The sequence below is a fragment of the Pezoporus occidentalis genome, unplaced genomic scaffold, assembly GCF_034315485.1.
Source record: "Pezoporus occidentalis ecotype Australia unplaced genomic scaffold, CSIRO_AGI_Poc_V1 ctg28, whole genome shotgun sequence".
Taxonomy (NCBI): domain Eukaryota; kingdom Metazoa; phylum Chordata; class Aves; order Psittaciformes; family Psittacidae; genus Pezoporus; species Pezoporus occidentalis.
The window spans coordinates 3,344,207-3,362,804 of NW_026914718.1; the positions used below are offsets into that span (position 1 = coordinate 3,344,207).

General features: G+C 40.0%; 2 long non-coding RNA genes across 2 annotated transcripts; one reads left to right on the forward strand and one right to left on the reverse strand.

Annotated features, from left to right (window-relative positions):
* Positions 1-294: 294 nt before the first annotated feature.
* On the reverse strand, positions 295-3,303 carry LOC134167123 (uncharacterized). Its single transcript, XR_009966092.1, has 2 exons — positions 3,029-3,303; positions 295-2,772 (listed from the first exon to the last, which is right to left on the reverse strand). It is a non-coding gene; the product is annotated as an uncharacterized LOC134167123 (long non-coding RNA).
* Positions 1,180-16,224, forward strand: LOC134167120 (uncharacterized). Its single transcript, XR_009966088.1, has 4 exons — positions 1,180-1,202; positions 1,770-1,898; positions 12,266-12,432; positions 14,520-16,224. It is a non-coding gene; the product is annotated as an uncharacterized LOC134167120 (long non-coding RNA).
* The last annotated feature ends 2,374 nt before the right edge of the window (positions 16,225-18,598 follow it).

Consider the following 18,598-nt stretch of genomic DNA (forward strand, 5'->3'; position numbering starts at 1 on the left):
GTATAAGGAAAGGAAGAAAGGTGACTGTAATAAAGGGTCAAGCTTGCTGTATTGTGGCTTGTACCTCTGACAGAGGGAAGAGTATTACTGTCTGGTAAGGACTGCAGAGCTTCAGCCAGTGATGAGGTGTTTCATGAACTCTGAACTAAAACCCCAATTCAGACATGTCTTAGTTACCTTGAAGGGGTGCCAACACACAATCTACACATGGTAGCAGAAAATCCATTTTCTACTTTTGTAATTTTTTTTATTATACACTTTTGTCCCTTTTGCTTTTATGTTTTCTCTAGTTACTTTAGTCCAAACCATGAAACAAATACTACAAGCTAAAATGGTTGTAGTATGTATTCCCTCTCATCCTTTATGTACAGCACCATAGCCTAATGGCATGTATGCCGTTTAAGGTTCCCATTAGCTTTGTGAATAGCACAAAACAAATATTACCTTATGCTTCAGACAGGATAACATCTAAAGGCATTAACTCTACAAGAACTTGGCCAGATTTTCAAGTATGGGTAATTAATGACCTACAAACCCTTACAACAGCAGCTTTCTCCTGCTGGCCTACTATTGCTGTCCCCTGGAGATGAGGCTTTGGAGAAATAATCATCAGCCAGTTCCATTCAGGCATTCACCCCTCTCCTGAGATTCACAAAAGGGTGATGAAGTACATGTTTGTGTGCTTTTTAATGTGATCAGCAGACGCTCCGTGATGACCACAAAGAGTATCTGAAAGACAGAAAAAAACAACCTAGGTGGTTTTTGAAACAGCAGTGACCTGAAGTAGATGTTTTCAAACCGTGAATCTCCTTTAGAGCTGTTGTGTGTCAGGTATGTTGCACTTTAATCAGGATTTCAAAAGAGTACAAACAAAAACATGGGTAGGAAAAGGAAGAGTGGGTTACTGGCCTTGCCTAAAATTCAGAGGTAGCAGAGAGCTCACCAGAGAAATGCACACCCTTGCACACGTGCTATAGCACACAAATCCCATTTATAAATATTGCAGCAGAGGAAGGTACAAATGTAGTCATTTGTGATTTCAATAATTTATATCAATACACGATTCATGAATTCAGTATTTGCACATTTGGAGAATGCTACGGCTGAAGAGGATCTACTGGGAATGCAAGAGATGGGTAAATAATGGCTTCCATGTCTTTTCAGCACCTTGGAAGAGTAAGCTACAAAATTCAAAGATCCAGGTAATTCCTGACCTTAAAATTGCTGCCAAATACATGAATGAATGCAAGTCATAAAGCAAGAAAAAAATTACCCATGAACCTGAGTGTTGAAAACTGTCTAAACACTGAATTTGTAACTCTTAAGTCTGCAGATATATCTTCCTATACACAAAAGCAACTCTATTCAAAGATATCAGCAGCTCACTTTTCTTTGATTTTAGTACTGTAGTACATATGTGTGTGCATGTGTATGTATATTTGTTGGGTGCATAAAATACTCTTCTATCTATCTCCTCAATAGATTCCATTTCCAAATCAATGTATATCAAAATGCCATGTGATATGTAGTCCACTGCAAAACCTTCCAAGGACTCAAAATAGTTTTGGGTCCTTGACAGAATTTCACCAGCAGATGTAGTGACCAGTAACTAGGAGAGTGGGGAAAGTGCATCATTATCACTTTGTAAATCTGACTCTGAGGTATATAAGGTTCTTGATAGCTTTGGGAGATAGCAATGTCAGTAGCAAGAGACTTTGCTTCTGTTGGGTTCTTTTTTAACTATTTTTATTTCCATGTTTCAAAATTAGGGATGTTGGGGTGTGTTTTGATGGGAAGCAGGGCAGAGTCTCTTCTGCTGTGAGACCAGTGTGTCATCTGTCATGCTTGGTGGCAAGAGAGCTTTCTTTTCTCAACATGAAACACAATTGTTGCCAGAGGTAGGAACTTGGGCTTAGCTCTGATTTATTTATGTTATTTTTGTCATGGAAAAATGAAAAATTCAGGCAAATATCTTCAACAGAAAACTGATGACCAGCTGAGAAACAACAGTCGAAACAAGGTGGGGAGATTAGAGTGGTTTAGTCTTTTGAAGAAAGATTTGATTACATTTTTCTAGCTGTCACAATTATTGATGGTTTAATCTGTAAGTCTTTTTGTGCCAACCTAATTTTCATTGATGACATGAAAATTTTATGACTCAAAAATTACTTTTCATTTTTATAGGTGATTTTAAAGGGAATTTTAAAAATAAAACTTCAAAGCTCCTGTTAAAGTGAATAATTCCTGCCTCAACTGTAACTAGCATTTATATTCATACGTTGATGTAGACACTGCAACCACTTTCAACGCAACCCGATAATTCTGGCTACTGTGATTTGTTACCGGTATATTGCCACAGTCACTGAACGGTAGGAGAGGTGATGCAGTCGTAAAAACCCACCACCGTGCTTATTTTTGGAGTTGTCACAAATGGTAGTGCAACAGCAGATGGGAAATCTTCAGAAAGTTCTCATCCAAGTGTAGCTTGAACTGCTTAATGAGAAATGGAAATCTCCTGCTGAATGTGCTTTCAGTTCTTCTTTTAATAAAGAGTAAGAAAAGCCCCAAGAATTATTTATTGTTTGTCTCTGAAAGTGTCGTTCAGAAACACAGCATCACAATGAGGGGCTCTACTTTATGTATGGTTTTTCCTTCAAAAAGGTAAACTATTCAACTGAGCCATCAAGGAGACAGAATCTGAGCGATTAAAGCATCTTCTTGCAGGGAAAAAATAATTGGCAGTTGCAGTTTTTTGTTTGATACAGCTCTGCCCTAAAAATTGAAAAGAAAAATCCTGTTAGGATGTGTTGTTGAGAGTTGTGTTTTATAATGCAGACACTATAAATTACAAAGAAATAAAATGAAGATGCTAGTCATGTCCTTATCCAGATAAGCTGTGCTCTCATGATTAATCATGTCACCAGAAATCCATGTAGTCTATAACTGCTTGTCTTATTTATCTGTTTATTGGGCTGTCAGATGTTCCCATTTTATTAAATGCTTGCTCTCTACTGAGAAGGTACTTAACATTTTGCATCACTGTGGGCTTTTTCCAGGGCTCCAAGCTCCACAGCTTGGTAGTCCCATTTAGTTTCTGCTGTCCTTCAGGCAACACCATCTGTCAGCTGCTCCTCAGTTCCCACATCAGGGCCTTGTCACCTGCGAGGACAAAGTTCTGATTAGAAGGCCTTCATTAGGTCTAGGGTGAGGTGCCCCTGCCCATGGCAGGGGGTTGGAACTGGATGAGCTTAAGGTCCTTTCCAACCCAAGCCATTCTGTGATTAGGGGCTGTACTTTTTTCAGTATCTAAGTTATTTGTAGGAGCTGTCCATAAGGGTAGACATTCTCTAACATCTGAATGTCCCCTTTCTCCCTGTAGCACATGCCAGCTAAGTGACAGTATGAGGGTGTCCCTACCTCAGGGGAGAACTTTCTGTTTTGAAAAGAAGGTTTCTGAGGGCAGTTCAATGTATTTTCCTTCAGGGTATGGTACTTCCCAGATGCAAGTTCACAGTCTAAGCCCTAGGCTTGCTCTGTAGTCAAGGAAGGATTTCCAGAGGGCAGATCTGAGCCACAGTTAGGCTTACTTGTCCTCTGGAAATGCCTCTGTGTCTCTCCCCACTGTAGTAAGAGCCCAAGGTGATCAAAGTTACCACAGAGGAGCAAAGAAGTGGAGCAGCCAAAAAGGGTTTAGTTTGGCAGGAGAACTGCAAGACGGGGGCAGCAGAGGGGCAGCAGCTTCTGATCAGACTTGTCATAAAGTGACTGGAACTTCTGAGTGTTGAAGGACAGGAAAGCAGAGGAATTCACAGCTGGAAATGACTTTTTAGAAACATTACTGAACATTAAAAAATGTGACTTGATGGATAGAATAAACAGGGCAAAACGCATCCTGTGTTCCTACCCTTTGTTCTTCCAGGTCACGAATTATTAGTCTCTAATTTCTGTGCATGGTCCTGGCAGCTGACATTTTCAGAGGGAAAATTGCTGGTTTGTAAGGAAGGAAAAGGGAAATTGGGAATGAAAAAGATGACGCCAGAAATACTATTGAGTTCCAAGAGATATGGAAAGTGAGTAAGCAGGAGAGGATCTTGATGTGATTAAATTAATTTGCTGAGATTTCACCAAATTAGTTTGGTTTTGAAACATTAATATGCACAGGATGCATGTTATGTGTGTGCACGTAAGTAGGATACAATGCATAGGGTGCACAATATGCGTATGCACATTAAAAGGATAAAATCAAGGAAAGCAAACTCTGTCACCTCCCAAGGCTGTATTAGTTGTGCATTAACTTCTTTTTAGCATGACAACTTGCTCTTAAAAACTCCCATTGATGAAGGATCCCCATTCTTGCCTGGCAGTGTATTACACTGTTCAGCCATCATTATTTGTTTTCCTAATAGCTACTACAAATCTTACTTGCTGCTGTTTAAATCCATTGTTTCTTGTCCTATTCGTTGTGGAGAAGGAGTAGCAGGACATGCTTCTCCTGTTTGCAACAGTCTACTACATATTTGAATAGTTATCGTGCCAACTCTAAGCATTCTTTGCTCTAGCCTTTGCACCCCTCACTTACTCAGATATATGTCCTAGGCTGTTGTTACACCCAGCTGTTTCACATATTTATTAACAAACGTACTCAAAACTGCCCAGGAAAGTCTAGTCAAGACCATCTATCTCAGTTTCTAAATGATGTGAAAATATGTCCATATGCTGAACAGGCAGCATTCCCATTTGCATGTCCCAGGGTGATGCCTACCTTATTTGTAATGGGAGACCGTTATTAATCCACCTCTTTAAAGTCTACTCTAATACCCTGATATTTTTTTCCACGGTTAAGCATATAACTTCCTGTCTTACGGGTGAAACTGGTCAACTGTTACAGATACAGTTGAAGATACTGTACAGAAGTACTGTACGTTGTACCTCTTGTCATATAAGTGCCATAGGTTTTTTTTTCCTAATTCTATCCCAATCTCTACTGTGCTTGCAGCTACATCCACCTTGAGCTCACCAGAAAATGTAATAACCATGTTCTCTGTTTTGTCATTCTTGGCACCCCTGCAGTGACTGGGCCTGGGACAAACCGCTGTAATATCCCTTAATAGAGGTACATCCATAGCCAGCCATTATAATTGCGCTCAGACGATCCTTTTCCAAACGCTTGCATGCCCACTTTTGAGTGGTTCCATCAGAAAGCAATGATGCATCTTACACAACTTCTTCCAGTATGCCCAGTTCAACCTCAGCTTTCGTTTTTGGCTGCACTTCATAATGAACTCTAGTATTTGTACCGCTGCCTTCTATCTTCCTGGCTGGCCTGATTATTTTCCAACAACTTTTGTAATTCTCCTTGAAGAACTAAATTGCTATCTGTTATGTACAGTCCATCTGTCATTATGATAACTGTTCCTCTCCTCATAATATTTCCATGTGGACTTTAATTGGCAAGCTTTTGTAGCTTGGCAAAGATTTAATGAACTTTGTCTTTACTCTGAAGAACAAATTTCAAAGGCAGGAACAGTAACAAGTATAGCTGCTACTCGCTCATAACATGCTCTGGGTTTATGGTCAGATATCTCTTTACTGATGCATGACATTGCAAAAATAGGCAAACCTGACTTTTTCTAGCATATGCTTTTCTACACAGCCACCTTTATTTGGATAAAAAAGGCTGTGGAGAGCTCTCACAAGGCAACTTCACAGCCTTTGCTATACAAACCCCGTGTAACTTCAGGGCGTGTTGTTTCAGCTTGCTGGCTGCACTGAAGGCTGCTGCTTGTGATGTTAGATGGCTCTCTGCTGTGCCTGCTCCCACCTTGGAATAAAGTCACTTCTCTCAGACAATATATTGCAAAATTTTCATTGAGAACAGTTTAGAAGAAAAATGCCTGCAAGTGTATTAAAGCATAAATCTTCTGCTAGTGCCTAATAACAAAGGTCTGCTAGGCCAGCATCTTGGATTTAAAATCTCAAGTAGGTTGAAGGTAATTATGATCACGTATATGCAGCACTGTACATTGTGGCTCATATAATTAGAGGTCTTATTTCTCCACAGACTACTCAGAATGTAGCAAATCCTTACAGACTGCAACACCTTCCACTTTGATTCTTCGAAGTGTTGATGAAGTTTCCAAGGCCTCTCGGAATGTCCTTTTGTGGTTTTATTTGTTTGTTTGTTGGGAAGGGGGAGATACTGTTTGTTTGTGGTTTGGTTTTGATTTTTTGTAGAGGCAAGAAGCTCTGACCAGAACTGTTATGTGGCTTTAGGTGGGAACTTTACATGAAAGAACTCTGGTGTTGCGATTGTTAATATCCAGCTAAATCCATCAGAGTGCATTTCCTTTTTCTGAAGTAGTAGCATTGCATTAATTTGATTTCTAGTTAACTGTAGCAGTAGAAGTAGTAAAAATAGATTATTTCTTAAAGTATGGGAGAGTTTTCATTTTAGAGACCATTTAGGCATTGCTTATTTAGCAATCCATAATTTGTTATTTGCATCTATCTCTATGCTCTGCAGAAGAATTAACACTCTGCCTCGAAGAGTACTTCAGATTTAGGTGATGATAGCGGTTCAGGACTATAAGGGCTTTCTCCTCATTCTGAGTCAGGGATGAGAAGTACAGAATACAGTAGAGAATATATATTGTTGTAAGCACCAGCTCTTTGATAAGATAGAGAAGAGGGATTACGGCTGTTAGGCACTTCTACTGTCACTTTTGAAAAATGCAACATTATTATTCCTTATGGCCAGGGACTTCAGATCTAATAACTTTATTCTGCATGCAGTTAATCTAATTTTTGCCTATTTTTTTATCTGATACTTTGGTTTGTTGCTTTTGTTTCTTTACATCTAATATCAAGTAGCAAAGTAACTCAGCCTATCTTCCGGATGTGGCTTTCTTTTAATGGTAAATAAAATAACATGTAGGCAAGTTACCAGTCCTTTTCATGGTATTGGAATATTTTGCATGTAGAACATTCAGCATGAGAGATCATTACTCGCTAAAGTTCAGCTGGTGCTTGGCAAAGCTCTTGGTGTTTGCTGTTCTTCTGCAACAAGGGAGATGCGTTTTGAAGAGAGGTAGTTGACTGGGGACTTGGTGGAACTGTTTGCATGGATTTGAATGAGAAGGTTTACCAGTTTTAACAAATTCCAAATCGCTGTATGCTTTCTTGCTCCCGCTATTCTCATGGTAACAGAGGCCTCTGATTCATGATGCTGATTTGAGGGCTTGCCAATTATTTTAAGTGTGAAAGGAAGGACTAGATTACTCCTTTTCCATTTTTCTCTTTTTTCCTTTCTCTGTTTATTCACTTTTTTGACTTCCTTCTTGAAGAACTGGCCTTAATTTCTCTCAGAAGTAATCACTCTTTCAGAAATGCCACTCGCACCATCTCTTCCTGCATCAGCAGCTCCCTAGGTTTGGAAACCCAGGAAGCCTGGCTTTGAAAACACTGGATAAGTAACTTCAAATTCCTTATGAACAAAGGAAAAAAGAAAAGGCATTGGATTTTGGAAATTCATACACAAAGCTCTTTTTGAAACTATTTGTCTTTCTCTTGGTGAGAAGGGAGCTATGGTGGTTGCTGAGAGAAGAGGTGGTGCAATAAAGCCAGACACAAATGATTAACAGAGGTAAAGAGAGGGCTGAGGGAAGTTATTTATATTAAATAGGTTGTTGAAAATCCTTTAACACATACATTTGTTTCTTTCTTTAAGCTGTTAGTATTTTATCTAAAGCTCTTAACAATTCATTAACTCATTAGAGCACAGTCTCCAGCTGAGCACCCAAGTAGGAGCTTTCAGTGTTACTGCACCAGCCAGGCCATCTTCTGAATCAAACTTTGAGTACAGGCTTCATGAAGGGTTTGAATTCAGTTTGGTTACTGCTGGAAATTGAAAGTTGACTAAACTGAGCTTGTTTTAAATAATGACTGAGCTTAGAATCTGGTTCATGATCTGTTCACTATAGACTAAACAGGTTTTGAAAGATATTAGGAGGATTAATACCTTCCCAATAGTCTTTGGCAATGGCATTAGCATTTGTAAGTAAACACTAATAAAATTCCAAATTTAAGCCCACTTTTCATCACTGTGTGGACACCACTTGCTGATGAGAAGTCACTGTGGAAATGAATAATAAGGAGGAGCTGCCAAAATTTGTCTTCACTTGAATGGTGCCATGGTCCAAGTTACACAGCTTCAGTAGTGGGAGACAAATGAGCAGTGATTATCATTTATTCTCAGGAGCAATGGTGGTATGAATGGCTCTATCCAAAATAATCAGGGTGTTGGCTATAAGCCAAAGCAAAGGAAAGAGCAACACATGGTGTTGTACAGATTTGGACAGTTGTATAGCTTCTGACTGTGGAAAAATCTAAAGTGAATGGATGGGAAGGAGGGTGGAGGGGGAAAAGATGTTCTAATACTGTCATTTGAGAAGATGTATAGCTGTGAGATCAGACTTCCTAGTGCATGTACCTTTAAAACACAAAAAAAAAAAACAGTATTCTGTCTCCTGTATGCATTTCTTCTGTACTCAGGAGGCTTACACAGTGCTTTCCACCCTTTTCTCCACATGAATCAAACACCCCCAGTCCTCGACTAAGTGGGAGGTCTATCCACCAATCATGTCCTGCTCATTTGATTTCTAAAGTAGTAGTTAAAGCATAAAAGTTTGTGTGAGAATATGAAATGCTTCAACCCACTTTTTTTCTGGTTAGTTGTCTTTCTCTTTTTCTAACTTACCTGTTCACTTTAGATAATGGGATTGGTGCTTAGAAGGTGTCTTAGAGCTCCTGCTGGATAGGCAAAGAAATGTTTTCTGCTCCTGCAGCGCTGGTAGAGTTCCTGCTGCGTGGTACTGTTAATACTTGCTCTACATACATTCTGATTTTATTTCTCATCATCAGACACCCAAAAAGAAAAGCAATACTGTGCTCTCGGTTGGAAGATCAGGACTGAAAAGACTGAGATCTAAGTTCTTTGGGAAAGGCTGCAGTCCCACTGGATTGACAGCTACTGCACCCCTTTGTGTTGAGGTGGACTCATTTGGAGGTTTGGTTTCTTTTTAACTACTGAAAGAGGTGGGCAGAACAGCATCAGATTTATTATATAGTAATCCAGTACAAGAGTTGTCAGTGCCATATTATGATGGAGCTCTTTACTTACTGTATTTTGCACATTGCAGCCCTCTATGAGCTGCCTTCCATCATCAGCACTCTTTTGAGGATCTTAATTTGTGTAACCACTATAGGAGAGGCTCTGAGCAAATTTTATCCAGCCTGAGGCGCTACACATTAAACAGTCTTGTGAACCTTGGAACTAATGAAACCAGATCTTCTACTTCATTAAACTGACAGTTTATTGAAGTTTTCATTACTGTCATTCATTTTTTGCTAGTTTGTTAGATTTGTTATGTTCATCCCTCTATAGAGTTGCAGATGAGGTCACTGAAGGGAGCTGTGTTTGCAATAGAAAAGAAATGGGGAAAAAAAGAAAAAAAGAGGCAAATTATGAGCTACTTTCTTTGTTTTTAAAATCAAAGTCAGTTGTAACAAGCAGCAGACTTCCTGAGCATCCTACCCGCTGCATTGCAGAGATAATGTGAATGACAGCCATTGTGATATCACCTTGGGGAACAGCTCCAAACAGCCATTCTTTAACAGCCGTCTTATCATCCTACTGGCTGATTTATACATTAATTAATTATATATGGCATAAACTGTAGCCTGGTAAAAATGATATGAGCCATTTCAGGACAGGGAACATGATATTTTGCCAGCACTAATAAGAGGCTACAGCTTTATGTCAACCTGACAATATAGAGTCTCGGGATTGACGGTGTTTGTCTTGGCCTGAGCTTGTAGCTTGGTTAACACCTTCCAGCAGCCACCTGACTTGTGCCTAAGATGGATAGGCTTTAGCTCAGTGAGTCTCATGGTCAGAAAAGCACAGACAGACCCCACTATCCTTGTGTACTCTACAGCAGTGCTTTGATTAAGTGAGGCTGTGTGCAGCTTTCAAAGTTTGGCTGGGATGTGATGAAGAGGAATGAGATTGGGATGAGAAAATTAACAATTAGTCCCACGTAGACCCAAGACTGAAGAAGGAGGAAAATCCCACCATTAAGGTCCTCCCAGCAAGGACTTCAGAATGACAGTGGTGTGTTGTAACTCTACCGCCACCAGCATGAGATGAGAGAGACTGAAATGGTCAACCTTAGGACCTTAATGCTGCACCTAAACAGTGAACATAACACCAGAGAACAGGATTGGTATTGGCTGTTTTGTCTAAAAAACGTAACTGCACCGTCAATGAGGTTTTTCTCTGTTACTGAGATAATTAGGGACCATTGGACAGCTAAAAGAGTAACAATGAATTCTTATCTCAATGGATAGTGTGCTTTCTTTTGCCCATAACAAGATATTGATGCTAACAAAATAACCCAACAGTAAATTTGGTGCTGAATTAACATAGCTGCATTTGTACTTATGGCACCAAAACTGTGAGTTATTTTGTTTTATGCTACATACCAACTACGGTAAAGAGACCAGTCTTGCAACATATCTTGACTAAGTGCTGAAGCAGTTCTAATTCCTTCTAGTTAGTTAAAACATGCTCTGGTTCTAACAAGCTGCACCACAAAGCTTAGTGCCTTGCTCTCCAATTAGCAAAAGCCAGATATTATCCATATCAAGGGTAAACTTGTCTTTCCCTATTCCTTGATATTCCTCATCAAAGCTTTAATTTACTAGGCTCCTGCCTTTCAAACCCAAACTTGATTCTCCCTTACTTGAATGGGGTGCTAAAATCCTCATGTACAGGCAATGGGTGATGAGACATTGTAAATTCTTAATAAATCTTGCCTCCCATACTGTGAAATTTAGAAAGTGAGCTCTCCCAGGTGGATTCCCCAGTGGCTTACAACATATCAATCTGAATTTTCCTTCCCTCGTCATGGCTTTTATCATGAAACTTGAAGAAACTTACCCATTTCTCTGTCAACATTGATGGAAACTGAGCTGCAAATTCAGCGATTACCAGGGGCCCAAATTCTCTTATTTTCTCACCTTTCCACATGATTTCATGTGTACAGATCCTCCTGATTTACTTCACAGAATCTTGAAAAGCATCTTTTCCTTTGCAAACCAGACTAAAACATCATTTTAACCTATGAAGAAATAGCACTGGGCTTGTTTCTTGTTCACATACTCTACAAATACAGTGTCTGAGTAACGACGGAGACTTTCTGAAGTGTTTTCTCTCTTGATTTGATTTGCTATTGAGTCAACATATTATGCTGTGATGGCAAGCTTGTATTCCAGTATACAGGATGCTTTTAAATTACCATAGGCACTAAAGAACGTAATGACTTATTATGGTTTGTTGTCTGCCTTTTGGTTGTGTGTGTGTTATTTACTATACTCATGATATTTACTTCTTCCTCACATTTGCCATGCTTTCATTGCCTTAATGGTCAGAGTAAATATTTTACGTTACAGTAGGAGTGGTAAAACATATTCCATAGTGAGAATGAAGTAAACAACCCAATACTGTATCTTTACTCTCTAATTCCATAGAACTGAGGGGGTTTCAGTTTTGTTTTGGTCTTAAATCTCAGAGCATCACTGCTGAAGTAAAGTTTACCTCTAATTAAAACTGGCCTACAAGCCTGATAAAATATTCTTGTGTAACCAATTCCTCTACTTGGGGCATACAAATCTACTACATGATGAAATCAGTTTCTCTAATGATGCAGCTGGCAAAACCAAAAACATTATTCACAGCTAGCAACAAATTTGAGAATGCTTCAACAGCCCCTCCACTTATTCTTTAACACAGCTTTAAGGTCATTGCTCCAGTGATAGATACACCCTAAAATAACAGACATGGAGTAAAAGCCTGAGTATAACTACATGAGGGAAATGGGGTGCAAGGGGACACAAAGGGTGCACTTTTTGTAATTGTGGCCTGCATTAAAATGATATTGAGCTGGGCCAGGAGTCATATCCCGGATTAAAGATCTTTAGGAAAGAGTTTCAGCAAGAGTCAGCAATTTCTTCCTCCCTGCAAAGAAGTTAAGCTTTTCTTGGGATACACCACTTGCAGTGTATAGCCTCAAGTGTAACACAGATTTATTTGGCTTAGCATCTTAAGTAGGTGATATTTGCAAGAGTATTCCCTTCTCCTCTTCTTGCCAAGGCAGGAAATAATATTAATCAGCTTTGCTAAAGTCATTTTGCTCCATTATTTCAGGTAGAAAGACCCATGGGAAGCCAAGGTCAGAACTCAACAGAAGGGAATAAAAACTTAGGGGAGCAACAAGGAGGAAAAGAAAGGAATGAGGAAACAAATATTAAAACAAGAGAAGAAATAAAGGAAACACACAAAGTATAGAGATCCTGATCAGTAGTGATGTTCAGGTAAAGTATTAATTTTAAGCCTTTTAAAGCTTAAATACTTTGGAGCATTGGGCTAGAGGTATTGCCTAAATACCAAATTGCACTAGTTGAAATAAAAACTGTCAGGTAGCATGTCCCAGTGCTAATTAAGCCAGTACAAATTGGTGTTCTAAAATATACTGATTTAAGACCTTGGTTACGTTTGTGAATTTATCCCAGTCTACAGAACAGATTTCACAGGTGAAATTAACAAGCCAGGCAAAAGTACATGTCATGCTTCCACAAGGAGTGCTTTGGTTTACAAATGAACATGTGCTAACGGCAACCTACAACTAAGTTCACGGGAATTACACTATCGTTTGGTACTTCTGCTATTGCGAGGCTGCCAAAGCTTGCTATTAATCTTGGTTTTCCCTTCCTGCTTCTGTTCCACTGCCACTTTTGCTATACAGAGAAACCTCTCTTGAGCTCTGTGCTAGCAGCTTTACCCATCTCTTCCTTTTTTCCAGCTGTGCTGTCAATCTCCTGTCTGTCCTTTACGGTTCATAGGCAGAACCTTGGAATGTGAGTAATAACGGTGCTTTAGTGATCTTTAGTGATTATACCCCCATGACTGGGCTGATACATATTGAATCTCAATTTGAAACATCTTCCTCATTGGTATTTGGATATCATGGTGAGAAACCTATTAGTAATGTCCCTGATAGAATATTCCTGCAGTGGAAGCCTGGGCATGACTTGGCACTGTTGGGGAGGGAGTAACTTCAGCCATGGCCGAGGGAATTCAAACATCTGAAATGGTGTCAGGCAAATGTGACAGGTATTGTGGCATAGTCAACATAGTTTTGTAAAGGGCAGGCAAGGAAAAGCAGAGGATCTGCAGAGGTAGAGGTTTGCTGCATGTTTCATCAAATGCATGAGCAGCCCAGCTGGATGTGGCAGTCTGTCTGAAGACACAGGAGACAGATTTTCTAAGGTGACAAAGTACCAAAAGAAGAATGCAACCAACTACAGCAAAAATCTCATAGGTGCTAATCTGCATTTTAGGCACTTCAAAAATCTGACCTTGAGCCTTAAGTAACTGGCTCTCTGCTTTCTCATGGAGTAGATACTCCCCTCCATCCCTCCAAAAAAACCAAACCACAACTTGGTAGGTTTGTTCAATTGTAAATACATTTTCTAGAAATTTCTGTGCACATTTGTACATCGTGTACGGGGTCTTGTGCATAGAGAGCTTAATGAACAGAATCACTTTTTGGTTTAAATTTCAGACATTTTAAAGCAAACGCTGTATGTATAACGCCTTTGCACTTTCTTAGACTGCATATAGTCTTTATTAACGTATTTAAGGTAGATGCGGGATCACAGATAACAAAACTGACATCGATATTTTACATTTGATGTGCATACCACTTTAAAATTAAGCTCATTAAGGATAATAGAATGATCCATTGGCAGGCCTGCAGCTGCAGACCGAGAGGTGACAGGCTATTTGGTGAACAATTTACCAAGTGTCTCACTCCCTCCTCCGTCTTAACCATGGGCATTGTAAGTTCATTCTATTAACCTTAATAGGTTTGCTTTCAAAGTGTTTTACTCTGAAGATTTAAACGCGAACTCTATCATATGTCAGCCTGCAGCTAACTTAAGCAACTAAAGTAAAAGAAGATGCAATACATTTATCTATGAGCATATTTGTATGTATGTCCACAAGTAGTAGCATCTAATGCACATGAAGAGATGATGTACTGTGCCCTGCATGATGCTCTTCACTGTAGGTGTTTTGTTATTCCATAGGGTCTGTCCGGATTTTTTCTTTCAGTTAAAGAAGCATTACTGGCAGGCATCTCCAGCTAGCTGAGTGTCTTTGCATGCACTAGTTGGAAAGGTTGTGGGCGAGAGAGAAGCTTGTTTTCCTCAAGTAGCAATTCCAGCAGATAACATGAGGGCCCCTCTCTCTCCCAGCAGGACGTTCTTTTCACCTGGGACCCAAAGACAGAATTAGCAAGCAGTAACAGAGTTAGCATTTGAGTTGAGGGCAGGCTCAGGCAGCTTTGTTGTTGGGACAGAATAGCAGCCATTATCTTTTCTCTATTGCTGCTTTTTAGAGGGCTCATCAGGCAGTGCTGCTGCCACTTCAATGGAACCTAACAAAGACACTGAAGCACGCCCTCCATGCCTCCATCGTTTCCATCCCAGAGATTTCTCAAAGTGGCTCCCATCACAGTGATACTATCCCTGACTGATTTAGGTCCTTGCAGGCCTCAACATTTCTGTCTTTACTTTGATGAGTTAGAGCAGTGGCTTGCAGAGGTCATTACAACTGTAACTGTCAGCTATCAATAGCTTCACTTTTCATCACCCTTGGGGTCATCACCACAGCGAATGTTATATGGGCCTTGGCCAAACTTAGCTCAGCCAAGACACCAGTGATTTGTGAGCAGGACCTAGACCTGTTCTTACCCTGAGACACTATTCACCTTCTGATCTCCACTACCTTAGGTTCATGTTGACTGCCCTGCTTGCTCAAATGACTGCAGGTAAAGGCTGCCCTCTGCAGTTGTACAAGACCACTTCATTCCCCTGGGACAGGGGTGAGAACCTGATAGACCACCATGTAAAAAGCTACTGCAACTTACTTTCTCTCACTCAGAACACAGTGGCATATGGACATGGCGAGAGATGCAGGAAAGCATTCCTCACACCTCAGCAGCCCATGCCATCCCATCTGCTCTCACATCCAGTTAAACGATATTCACTTCCCAAATGCTGCCTCCTTGTGCCACCTACTGAGAGGGCTATGCTTGAGGAATAGCGCAGTTAGCAAGGCTCAGGATAGAGACATCAAGAACTAAAAATCCATGTATTTTTTTGGTGCTGTGGAATGCACTTATATTAGACTGTGCTGAAGATGTGGTCCTGAGAGGAAAATGTGGAGTGATTCTCCATACTGGCTGTCCCACACTGCGAAGACAATGAGAGTTCCAGACAAAAAAAGACAATCCTTCCAGGCAGAACAGAATGCAGCATCTCATGGGATTGTTCCTACTTCTTAACTCTTCTTGTGCTGCCAGGACACCACAGTGAAGGCCTCTCAGAAACTCCTAACCAGGTTGGTCAAACAGCTTGTGTAGCATCTCTGCCATCTGCATAGTCTCCTCACTCCACAAAGTCAAGAATACAGTCATAGCTATTAGACTGCACAATCTCTGTTTGAATTTGTCCATAGTGAGTTGATAGCAGCTGCTTAAGTAAAAATTCTTTATTTCTAAAAGTTATCACTTCAATACACAATCTCTTTCCAAAGTTTATCCTGCATTCATCTTCATGACAGAATATTGTTCATTAGCATAATAAATCTTCTCAATTTATATAGAATAGCTTGATAAACAAATGCCATCTGTCCATTCATTAGTAATACAGATTTATTTGTATTTGGCTGTTGATCTCAGGTTGATTTCAAAGTATGGGTATACTTCATTGATGCTGTTGTACAGATGAGGAAACAAAGGCGTAGAATGCTACAAACCAGATCTCTCCAAGATAAGTTAGTTCCTAAATTGATCCATACTTGAGGATATAGATCTGTGTGGTTTGATTCTGTCTACCCATGTCAGTAGTACAGCATGGATTAAAACTCGGCTCTTCTGAATGCAGTGTCTTGCCTAGTGAGCCACAGGATTATTCTACCATCATTTTCTTCTGCTTTACTGTGTGTCTCGATACAATCCATAAGGTTTATCTCCAGTCTGCTCTACACCACTACAGAAATAGGTTGCACTTAATACTACTTATTTTTTCTTTTTCTTTTTTTTTTTCTTTTAATGTATTATCATCTCCTCAGGACTTGTTGAAACAAATGTGAAGTTGGCTCTATTAACTGTTCCAGGACCTGGACTCGAAGAGTGTGTGTGTTAGATTCTGTCTGCCTGCATATAGTGCTGACTGTGTGTAGGTTTTTTGTTTGTTTGTCTTTTTTTTCTTCCCTGAATGATTGTACCTTTCAAATTGGTGGTTGGGTTTTAAGGAGGTTATGGGGACTTGAACTGTTGGCACAGGGGAATTGCAAGGATATAATGTCTATAATAAAGCATCCCATTTATCCACTGATGCCTGCATTTTTTTCAATTATAAAGTACTTAGGGATATTCAGGCAGATAGCTGAGCTAGCTAAACGTTCCTAACCTTATTATTCTGCACAAATACTGGAATAGGTACCAGAATGAACCATCCCAACCCGTTACTTTTAACACTGGTTCATTTTAATATAAAGTTAGCCTGTGGAGAGAAGGAGAAAATATTCTTCACATATATACACTGCACGAAACCTGACTGCCAGTCCTATACAGACTGTTCTAGTTTAGCAATAAAATTGGAATAGCAGGAGGAACAAATACCCATACTTTACAAGCAGCTTGTTTCAGAAGTCACCAAGAGGGACCTCTGAAGGTACTTGGGTAATTTTGAGTCTACCTACTTTCCAGTCAAAAGGCTTCAGATACACGTTCCCAGTTACTGAGATCTGCCATAGTTTTTTAACAGTACCAAAAGTACTTTTCAGTCAAGTAGAGAGACAGGACTCCTGTTCTGGGTGAAGGATGGCAAAAGGGAATGGACAAAAAATAAACCATTAGATGATGATGTCTGGCATTACCAGACCAATTTGTCTTTGGTCTAGGGAAGGGACATTATGCTGTGAATTCTAGAGACAGGTCCTATCATTTTGTTGGACAACATCCTTAAATACCTCTAGACCTTGCAGTCCCAACTAGATTGGGCGATTTCAAAGAAGGAAAAAAGTTCTAAAAGCAACTAATGGTACTATAAATTAGCCTCAGCTGTTTACCTGACTATTGATCATCCTAGGGAAACACAGCAGACCCTGCAGGCTTTAGCCCTGTTGTATAAATCCCATTTAAATCCCCTTGCAATTCATGCTGACTTCCCTCTTCTTTCCTTGCCAAGTCTCAGAAGATGTTCTGAGTAAATAAAAGCTGCTGCCCTGCTAATAACCCTTCAACTCTTCCCATCTGATCAGTTTTAGTCATGCTGAAGTGCAGTGCTAGTCAAGTCATAACTATGCTCTATAGAAGCTGCTTCTGTATGAATGACTGCTTCTCTGAATAGTTTTCCTAAAGAAGAGGAAGCTATCTGGAATCTGATAAGAATAATTTTTACATATATAAATATATATAAAATATGTAAATGGCAGTTTCTGCATACACAGGCCAGTCATCAAGTCTGTGCAAAATTAATGGTGAATATTATCAGGTGAGAGGCATGACTGGGTGGCTGGTTACCAGAGGAGGTTAAAACGTCTGAACACTCCCTCAGCCTTTCCTGCAAATCATTCAGGAACCTGCTCTGTCAGACAGCCTCATCTGTCACTCAGGAGCTACATCTGCTTGCCTGTTTATTTTCTTACTTAGGGTTGAGGTCACCTGCCCTCCTTTTAGCTAATCAGAGGAGACAGCAGTAATCAAAGCACAAGATCAGTGCTCTTGGGATGTCTTTCTTGAATAGCCTCCCTGTATGTTCTTCTGCAGACCTTGCAAAGTGATGTAGACATATACATGCAGAGGAAAAGAACAGGGGTTTGGTTTGAGGTCCAGCTAGAGGAAAAGAAATATTTCTGAATCTTATATGCTACCTGGAAAAACAGGCCTAATATTTAGTGAGGAATTTCCTCTGTTTTGACAGGAAAAAAGCTGTTGCTAGTTTGTTAGATGGTAGCTCTTCACAGGGAAATTCAACCGATATCCTATCACAGAAGTGCAAAAAGCAGGTGAAAGTACTTCTTCAAAGAAGTACATCAGTGTCCGTACTGCTCATTGTTGGAGAGTATGCCAGGCTGGGTAGTTACTCACTTTGCCTTTATGAAACTTCTTCCACTAGATACCTTTGTTAGGCTCTGCTAAACAGTATTAAATGGTTTCAGGCCCTGCCTTAGAGATCAGTGCATTTCAGCATCAACATAAACTATTCCTGTAGAGATGACTCTTAAAAAGGGCTTTATACTGTGGATGAGAGGTTTGTACCTGAGAGACAGGGCAGTGAAAGAAAGCCAGAGATAAGGGAGAGAAAGCACATCTGACTTGTTTGCCCTTTGCCTAGCTGTGGGGTGGGCTGGCAGTTTGCCGTACCTTGCAGACCCTTGAGCATCTTGAAAGGATTTAAAGGATACCAG